Source organism: Pseudophryne corroboree, chromosome 3, assembly GCF_028390025.1.
Source record: "Pseudophryne corroboree isolate aPseCor3 chromosome 3, aPseCor3.hap2, whole genome shotgun sequence".
Lineage (NCBI taxonomy): Eukaryota > Metazoa > Chordata > Amphibia > Anura > Myobatrachidae > Pseudophryne > Pseudophryne corroboree.
In genome coordinates this window covers 347,490,860-347,501,648 of record NC_086446.1, presented here as the reverse complement: position 1 = coordinate 347,501,648, position 10,789 = coordinate 347,490,860, and positions in this window count along the sequence as shown.

Sequence of the window (10,789 nt, the reverse complement as noted above, 5' to 3'; positions counted from 1 at the left end):
TCAGTCCCGTCGCCCTGATTCAATCCTAATATCTGCAGAACATCTTCTTTAAACGCAGAGAAAGAACTGTCTGGCTTTTGGCGTCTCCACATTTCGTAATTGTGACCGAATTGCTTCGCCTTGCGCTCCCTCAATAAATAAATTAATTAGGGTGTCATCGGTCCGTCCGACATCCAGTGGATCCAGTGTTCGTACAGCCCTCAAGGCTTCCTGCAGGCCTAGTGCAAATTCCCGTAAAGATTCACCTGGTCGTTGCTTTCTCGCGTACAGACGGCTCTTTAGTTCTGCTACCGTTTTGCATTCAAATATGCTCCTTAATTTCTGGAGTATACAATCTGCACTCTTCTTCTCCGTATACTCCCATGATTCTACTTCCCTCAGTGCTGGGCTGGTTAATTGTCCCTTCAGGATCTCTACTTTTTGTTCTTCCGTGAGCGTATATAGGCGAAACATGGAGAGCATTTTGTCTTTGAATGCCTTGAAAGTACTTGAGCCAGGGATTTGTTTTCCTGCGTATGTCGGCAACCATGGGGCCCCAAAGTAATATGGCATGGTGATAGGTGATGCCGTTGTCCCTGTCGGGTTTCCGGGTGCCGCTGGTGGTTGTCCCTGTGCCGAGGATGACTCCGGAATGTCTGGGTTTGACATCTTGAAATTATCCTGTTCGCGGACGCCAAGTGTAATATCCCTATAAAGTGGGTTCGTACCTGAAGCTCGGTCGTCTTCGTGGTCGGCTGTATCCACTCTTCAACGATGTTGAGGCCAGCGACTATTCTTCCCGTCACCTATGAGGCTGGGGCAGAAGGACCAGGAGAACCCTGGAAGGGCAACCCAAACACAATACGCTCAGAGACCACTACACACAGAGACGGTGACAACCATTTATTGGACTAAAAATATTAGTCACCGTTGTAACTCAATTCTCATTAAACACATTTGCATAAGTTGAACATTACTACAATACCCTGAGTCTTTCCCTGTCTATAACAGTGTTCACAGTTTAAACATCTCTAAGGTATAACTATGACTGAATCAAACAATCAAATATATAACATGCACTACCAATCATTTGGAAGGTAACGTTATCTTAGGGTAAAGAATGTCCTGACAGTAATTCTGATGCACCTCCTAAACTGTCCATAGGATGGCGTTATACGCCGGGCACTAATGTTCAGTTCCTGCGCCCCAGTGGGCGTTTGCGGCCAACGTCCCTCTAACAGACTACTTGCACTCTAACAGAGGACTCCTGGGAAGACGTCAGTGGACGCAAGGTAAGTATTCGTAGGGATGTGCGCAAAACTGACTGTTCGTGATATAACACGGTAGCAGCGGCTAACGTTACTAGCCGTATTTGTATACACGAAAAAGTAAGTCAGAGGAAACGAAGCGACTCTGGATAAGGTATCACTCCAGACATACGGTGACCGTGTAACCTTGTGAGATTATGAACAATCTGTCTGGTGAGAGGAGGACATGGGGATCAGGTTCATACGTGATGCCACTGTATGCTGGAGGCAAATGGGGCTTTAACCCTGAGTGACCAAGCTTATGGTGGGGGTGTTTTGGGGCTAAGGATGTCCCCCCCTCTCCTTCGGAAGACCCTATCAGTGACAGCCCCACTAAGTATCCGTCAACTGGGGTAGGAGTATGTTGTCTCCTATCAACTGCTAGCTGAGGTGGAGATTTATGAATGTACCTGCATAGCTTGTGACCTGGTGCGGGCTGATTGCGCTCTCCCCGTTCACTGCAGTGCGGTAATGATGCTTCCCCCTCTCTGCGGTGGTTCAGGCACCGGGGACAGCTGCCGTGAGGCTCCGGCTCCTCTGTCCGTAAGCACGGCTGTGATGGGCGGCTGTGCGCTGCCGCCGGCCGCGTCTCTGCTCCTTCCCTCACACGGCCGCTCTCTTCTCCTGCACTCGCCGTGGCTCTCCTCTCAGCGGCTCTGTACAGCCGGTGACTTGGGGCTCTCCCACGGCTTCCTCTCACGCCGCGCTCTGCCACACTTCTCGGCGGCGGCTGGCAGTCCTCCTCTCCGCGCAGCCATGCGACAGGGCCGTCCGCTCTCCTTTTTCTTCTATTCCCTCTTCTTTTTTGGCGCCTCTCCTTGTCCAATCCCTGGCGCTACAGATTCCCGCGCTTGGGAATGGACGGCTTGGCTCCCCTGGGTCCCAGTACCCTCTGCCTTCAACGTGGCTGTTGCTAGGCAACTGGAGGGGGAACTTTTAACGCTGTCAGCGCCTGTCCCGCTGACAAGTCTCCTCTGGCAGCGCTGGCTGCAGTTAGGGCCATGATGGGGGTAGTAGTGGCATCCCAAACGTGGGTACCACATATATACTCCATAGGAGAAGATATACATTCTGCATTACAGGACAAAGTCCCCCAAATATGGTACAGTGGGTTACACACACACAGGAAAATGTCAGTACAATTTCCCTCCCCCAGAATACCTTCAGAGAGTCACAGAGTACAAGGAGTCAGCCACACCGCACCCTTATAGGCTTTTATTATAATAAAAAAAAACCTCTGACTAGCTGAACCTTAACAGTGTAGCTAGTATCGAATTACACTCGCCCAGTATCTATAACACAGTGTTACTTATGGGGAGGGCTGCGCTCCCGTCTCTGCTGAAGAACTGCAAGGAGAAAATGGCACTGGTGAGTGCTGGATCCGCTCTGAGTCCCGCCCCCTGTAATGGTGCGTCTTCCCGCACTTATTGTATTATACTGGCCTGAGTTTTTAGCCCCTGTTAGCAGTGTTGACCGCCATTCCCGTCGGCGACCCGCTCTCCGGGTAGCCGGCGCTGTACTCACCACTTTCTTCTGGCTCTGTTAGGGGGTGGCGGCCATGCTGCGGGAGTGAGCGGTTGACTTGTGTGCTTGCGATCAGCACCCTCAGGAGCTCAGTGTCCTGTCAGCGGAGATAGAGAATCATTAACTTCTAGAGTTGGTTCCTACTCTCCCCATAAGTACCACGAAGCAGGTAGGCTGTTGCCAGCAGCCTGCCTGTACCTAACTAAACTCAGAAAATCATAAAACTAGAAAAACTCCTAAGAGCTCCCCTAGCTGTGACCAGCTCCTCCGGGCACATTTTCTAAACTGAGTCTGGTAGGAGGGGCATAGAGGGAGGAGCCAGCCCACACTTTTAAACTCTTAAAGTGCCCATGGCTCCCAAGGGACCCGTCTATACCCCTTCCCAGCATCCTCTAGGACGTAAGAGAAACAGCCATTTGGTTGGGATTTTGCAGGGACGTGCAGTCAGGGGAGGCAGGGGAGGCAGTGCCTCCCCTGTCATTAATGAGTAAAATAATACAAAGAAGATACTTATGACACATAAGTATCTTCTTTATTATTTTACTCATGATTAAATCAGTTTGGGAGGCACCGATCGTGGTGCCTCCCGTACCGACTGATAAAAGATATGGGAGCAGGGGGCGGGTGCGGGTGGGGCCTAACAATGGGCAGGAAAAGCCCATTGAAATTGTATGGGAAAGCGGCACCATTAGAGGTGCCGCTTTCCTACAGGGACGTGCTTTCAACCTATGAAAGCACGTCCCTTGTCAGTGAGGCCACAGTGATTGGCCAGCGGATCCGTCACTGGATCCGCTGTCAATCACTGTGTGGGCCTCGGTGGCGGCGGAGGTGCGGGATGCGGCGGAGGTACTGGCGGCGGTGATGCGGACGACGGTAGCGGCGGCGGGACGCGGCATTACCTACAGTTCAGCAGAGTTTGGCAGCGGAAGCGGTACCCATTGGTGGGTTTAGTTGCAGTGCCTCCCCAGCCCCTGAACTCACCGCACGACACCCATTTTGGGAACCGGTGGTCTAAGTCATTCCAAACAGAGGTGCTTATTGTCCTACGCTAGCCATAAGGCTGTTAATCGTGGACCAGCTAGGCAGTATTGGCAAAAAGAACTACACATAAAGCGGTGTCCTACTATTACAGGAGATGAAACATGGGGTGCGATAAATGTTTATCACATTTATTCCCGATGCTTCACCGATATATTTTTACAGGCTATCCAATAGGGATCACCCGTTAAAAAAAGCAGCTTTCCTCCAGAAAACACACAGGTTCAGTGAAACCTATGTGTTTTCGTGACCAAAACAAAATCCCTGATAAGCCGCACCGCTCTTCCCATGACCCCGATGGTGGTCGGGTGGTATTCATGTGACCGCCGGTCAGCTGACCGACAGTCACATGACCTCCTCCGTGAGCCCGACGGCTCACTATCCCGATGGTCGGCATGCCGACCAACAGGGACTATTTCCACTCGTGGGTGTCCACGACACCCATAGAGTGGGAATAGAACCCGTGGCGACCGCAGGTCGCCACCGAGCCCGCAGCGTGGCGAGCGCAGCGAGCCCCCAAGGGGCTTGCTGCACTCTCCCCTCCCCGCCGGGATCCCGGCGTCGGTATGCTGCCGGGATCCCGGCATCGGTAAGGTGACCGGCGGTCAGGAGACCGCCGGTCACCAGTACTACACCCATGGTGGTCACATGACGGGGTAGTAGTTATGTGACCGGGGAGCCAGAGGTCGCTGCACCGGGAACAGGAGCAAAAACTGGAGCAGGAGCAGTAACAAATACACCAATAAGCCACAGCTCGTGCCGGTTTATTAGGGCTAATAGGATAGCCCCAGGCGATAATATCCACGGATAATTGGATATCCCCCATAATCGTGATATATGAGCTTCACAAAAAACCTGCCACACAGGAACTGGGTAACACATATAACCAGGAATATCAGTGCCATAATGTTCTGTGAAATCATCACAAGGAGATAAACATACGAACAGGTGAATGCAATTGTTTTAGGACGGCAAGTAATGGGCTCTCCAGGGCCAGATTATGCATTTGGGGAGCCCGGGTCACTTAAGACAGGGGGGCCCACCACCTCTTGTCACCACTGAATGTCTGGCTGTGCCGGCTATATGTGTACCTCCCCACCCTGCACGTCCTGAGTACCCAAAACCCCTCCCCTGATAAACCACATTTTTTTTTCCAGAGACGGAGACAGCCTTGTAAGTGATGTGTGTGCATAAGGTACACTGGGGTAAATGTACGATATCGCACATATCGTGCCACTATCACACTTCCCGCTTCACCTCTTTACGAAGGCGAAGCGGGAAGCACTACGCCAAGATGTATTAACATCTTGGCTGCCAGAGAGGGGAGTGAAAACTCCCCCCTCTGGCGATGCCTGTTGGTGGCCACTGCGCATCAGCCTAGTGCTGATGCATTGTGTTTATCCCTTCCAGCCGGCTCAATGGGCATGTGCAAGATCTCGTAAGACATCACATGCAGCTGAGTGCAAGCACCCGCCACAGCAAGGGAGAGCTCTGTCCATGCTGTGGAGTTAGGGCATCGCCACCTGCAGCTATTGAAATTGATAGTGCCACTGACCGTTCATACATTGCCCTGCACATCGGCGTGCTATCTTTTAGATAGCAGTGCCGATATGGACAGGGGAGTATAGTGCCCCTGTCGCTGGGCACACTGCAGCTATAATACATGGTGAAAAAGCGGTATCATAACCTGAACTGATACCACTGCCCCAGCATACCATATCATACATCTAACCCGCTGTCAGTCGGCAAGATCAGTCAGTCGGCAAGCAGATGAGCCCCTCCCATGATGAGGCTGCTGCAGATCTCCTGGCATCTACCTGATGCTCAGCGTGTACTGTAGCTGCTTGTGCCCATTAGTCATTGAGGCTCCGGCAGCCAGGTGAAGCTACAGCACTACACAACTCCCATGTGCCGTGTAGAAACTTTAAAAAAACAAAACGCATCAAACTAAATGCTGACCACGGGGGGCCCCAAGACAGATGGGGCCCGGGATTACTTACCCCCTCTGGGCCCCCCTTAATCCGGCTCTGGGGCTCTCGATGGGAGCTATTCAACTGCTTTGCTAATGGGCGCAAATGCAGCGGACGCCCATTATTTCTGCTCTCGGCCTCCTGAGGTCAGAGACGTAACTTCATCCCAGGTGCCCGAAGGCAAAGTAGATGTTGGTTCCCCTCCCCCCCGCCCCACTGGGGCCTGGACATGGATACAAACACACTAGGGGCCTGAGGGGACATGGATTCATTGATATTGGGGACCGGAGGGGACATGGTGACATTCATGCATGTGTCAAGAGGACATGGTGACACACAGTGCGATCATGGGGGATATGGGGCAAGATGCAGCAAGGTGAAAAAAAATGCAGCCAAACCTACGAAAATGCTGTTTCTGGAGGTTTGGCAGTGTTACACATATACACCAAGCCCTGAAATGCTATAGATTCCGGGGCTTGGATGCAGTGGGCTATGGGCTTCTATCGCACCTAACCTGGGACCTGGTGGGACATAGAGACATACACACTGACTCCTTGGGGGTTAGGGTGACACACACTGAGGCCTCGGGGGACAACATGGTGACACACACTGTGACCTGGGGGTGGGGGTAACAGACTGACATTCATACTGGGGCCTGAAGGCACATGGGGACAACATACTGTATACTGAGACGTGGGGAACACTAACCCCTGGGAAAGGAGGGGGCAGGGTGACACACATTGAGGCCGGGGTGTGTGGGGGGGGGTGACATGGTGTCACACGTTGGGGTCTGGGGTGGGGGGGTGAATTGGAGATATTCATACTGGGGCTTTGGGGATCATAGTGACACTTAAGTTATACTGTACTTGGATGGGGGGGGCATAGTGACACAGACACTGGGGAGGGGGGCACAGAGATATATATACACAAGTTTTCTTGTTTTTTGGGGGGCGGGCTGACATGTAGACATACATACTGGAGCAGCAGACAGAGAGCAGATGGTAGAGGATGAGCTCAGCACAGGGGGTGCAGACTATGCACAAGAAGAGCTGCGCCTATGGAAACAGAGATGAATGTGGTCACCTGTGAGTTCTGAGTGCATATGCCACTGTTTGCTCTCCCCGTCATCCTGATAACCAGCATTTGGTTGGGGAGAAGAATGACGGGCTACCAGGGACATTAATCACTGCCGACACCCGCCCTCACTCCCCATCGGCTCTCGCGGCTCCAGCTCCGCCCATTATACTCCCTGGCATGTTGCACCAATCACCACCACCATGTCAGCATACTTCACTGGGTGATTGCCACTCCTGCAGCAGCACGCCTCCAGCTCGCACCCGCTCACCAGGTCACTCTACAAACTGCAGCAGCGGGGGCATAGTAGTGCACTTAGGGGGATGGTGGAAGCCTGGACAATGGAGTAGAAGTGCACCCTTCAGGGATAGAGCCCGGCGGCAATCATCTCCATTGTCTCCAGTACCACTGCCTGAGGTGGCGAGCAGAAACATGCAAAAAGGTTGGGCTTCTGGGAGCCCAAACTGTCGTTTCGCCAGCGCGCCCAATACTGTGCATGGGTTTAGTTACTTTACACGACTAACCCAGTGCATTTTGGGGGACAAGCGCAATGAGTAATGGGCTCCCGCAGCACTTGCAAACAACTGAACATCACGCCCAGTACTTAGACCATAGTTCATCAACCTGCGCTCCTCCAGTTGCTGTGAAACTACACATTCCAGCATGCCCTGCCCCAGTTTTAGCATGCCTTAACAGCAAAACTGTGGCAAGGCATGCTAAGATGTGTAGATCCACAGCAGCTGGAGGGCCACAGGTTGAAGACCCATGATTAGACCCACCCAAAAACAACTGAATTCCGCCCAAAGAGGATGTATCTGTAAGAGCTGTGTAAAGTTAATGGAAAAAGACTTTACCCCAGAGGATGTTTGAAAGTCATTAATTGACAGTTAGTGGAGTAAGCACAGAAGCAACCTCACAGCTTAGAGGAGGATGATTCTAGTAATGAGGATAACAAATTTCACCGCTGTGGTAATCTATGAAGAAATCTGGCAGAAGTGGAGGCTCCAGTGTGTCAGAGACTCTCCTGTCAGTACTGCCAGCTTCACTGTGGTCGAAACGGACACTGGACAAAAAGGACTGATCCATGCAGTCACTCTTGAAGATGCTGGTCTATATCCATTCATAGATTTGGGTCACCACCTAAAGTGATTTAGGATAGGATTGGGCCCAGGTTTGGATTACAGGAATATCTCTGGAGACAATGGATAGAGACATGCAACTGCAAGAGGTGATGATGGTATTAAGACCAGCAGCTTGAGGGTGGGATGGGGACTGTTGGCTTTCTTTACAGTCATTTAGTCACCTCGGAAACATAACAGATCAATTCTCAGATGCTGGCCCAGAGTGGGAGGCAGTCCCACAATGAGTATGTTGTATAACTACAGACCTCTTGCTCCTGATGGCTGGTGGAGGATTAGGCTACCACCCTGGGGGGTCTGAGAGACTTAATTGTGCTGGAGTAGCTATTGTTTACTGGCCCCTGAAATCCAAGACTGTGGTGAATAGCAGCCCACCACCACTGTGCAGTCTACCAAGCTTGCTGATTAATTTAATGCCAACAAAAGTGCAAAAAGCTGGTGTTTTATATAAGGTCACAAAATGCCAACCTTGGGAAATGCCTGTACATCATTTCCTCAGTGCACACTAGCTGTAACTAGCAACCCAAAGCGATGAAGACCACTAAAATTCCCTAAGCCTCATCACTGTTACTGCTGTGATTGATCAGACCATATGGAACCTATCTGGCGATTCATGGGTGAACATACTAAGCCACGATAGGTGACTTGCTGACTGGAGATGCTTAATTTATCACAATGACAAGCTACGCCTTTTTGGTGAATTACCCTGGACAATCTGTGGGAGAAGAGCAAGCTGTCTGGGTGAAGGACTGGGAAAGGCTGAGGGACTATTACAGTAGTCTGCCACAAGGTACAAGAGGGTCAGCATAAGTACAGAACACAGCTCCTAGCCTTAGCACACAATCTGCAGGAAATAAGGCAAATGATCAATGTCAGACTGCAGTGTAGCTTCCAGGAATCACTCAGGAATTGAAAAGGTACTAGGGGGTAGATTCACTAAAGTTTAGGTATATAGAAGTGGAGATGTTGCTCATAGCAACCAATGACATATTATCCAGCTATTACCAGAAAGTACTAGGTACATTTTAAGTAAAATCTGATAGGTTGCTATAAGCAACGTCTTTACTTCAATAAACCCATACTTTAGTAAATATACCCCTAGGTATCTTGCAGCATGTGTCAGTGTATTGGCAGACCTTTTGCCATGCACCCCTGCATGTCATGTTTTTCTTCAGTGAACCAATGCAGTGGCAATTTATATTGTGGGTCTTTACTAAAACTCAGTTTAATAAGGATGAGGTACATTCTAACCCTAGTGAACTATGATAAACAGATACTCCAAGGTCATAACTCTTCCATCCCTAGATGCAAAGCATATAATGCAAGCTATCATGGACATCTTTACCTAGGTAGGTTTTCCCTAAGGGGTGACAGGTGGCCAATGGTTCCAATTCCAAGGTGAGTTCATGTAGATGTGAAAAACCAACCAAAAATATACTAATTTGAAGCACACCAAATGATTGCAGCATCAGATAAAAACAGAAATGAACATAACCTTATTCATAACATAAATATAGGAGTTGTAAAAATATGGAAAAATGCAAAAAGATAAAGTCAAAGTCAACACTACAAGTTCTTGTAAAATGTCTCTGAGTATATCTCAGAAAGTCCCACACTAAGAATATTCCCCAAATAGTAGGGGAATGCAAACATTCCAATAAGTCTCAGACAGAAAATACTGATACTTGAAAAATGTTGTTAATAAAACTGTAGCTCGAGGGTGATAATTAAGGGGTCATGCACAGTGTCAGACTGGGGTATAAATGGCCCACTGGGGGAATGTTGTTATAGGGGCCCATGCTTAAGGGTGTAGCCAGGCTCCAGTGGGGGCATGGCCAGCCACCACAGAGGTTTGGCTAACCATTACAGAGTACAGGTTTTGTGCACCTTGGTAAATATATAATAAACCGTATTCTTGTGAAGTATGATGTGGAATATGTATAATGAATAATTCAAGAGCACTAGGAGGATAGAGTCTTGAACTTGATCCCTAAAGGAGGAGGAGGGCCCACCGGAGGTTTCTTCTGAACCCCTATGGGCCAGTCCGACACTGGTCATGCATGACAGCTAAATCCACTATGGAAAGAGGCTTCTTCTGCAGTATTATTTCTTCAATAATGAGGTATGAAAAAGAGAAAAAGAAAATGCCTTCTGCCTTGTAAATTACCCAAATATGTGGAAAAACGTGTGTCAGTGAAGAATTCTATTGGTGACTTCAATGAATGGGGTCATAGTTTAGACCACTTTATCAAATCCCTTACATTTTAAGTATAGATAAATAAGCTGCGAGCAGGTCATTCAATGCATGTTGTCCTTTCACAACATAAGGAGAATTTATGTGGAAAAAAGAAACTCAAGTGCATTACCTCAACTAAAATGGTGTTTTATACATGCACACATGGAAACATACAAAGAACAAAACAAAACCAGGAAATGTGTACAGATAATTGGGTGAATACTCAACCAGAAGATAGTGAAGTAATCAGCCTGGGTTAAAATAGTCCATGTCTGGATAGCTGGAACAAAGGAAAATCAGGTGTCTGGTAGGCAGACAATATTCTCAGTTAAATTCTTCTTACAAATTTAGCATTTAGACACAATGGGGGTTATTCAGAGATATAATCAGATTTTGCTCTTGCAGTAAAATCTGTGTCCATATACTCACAGGCTGGGGGCTGCCCAGCATGTGTGGCACCGCTCAGCGTTGCATTTGCAATAAAATTGCGAACGCATCGAATAGAGGCTCCACATTTTTCTG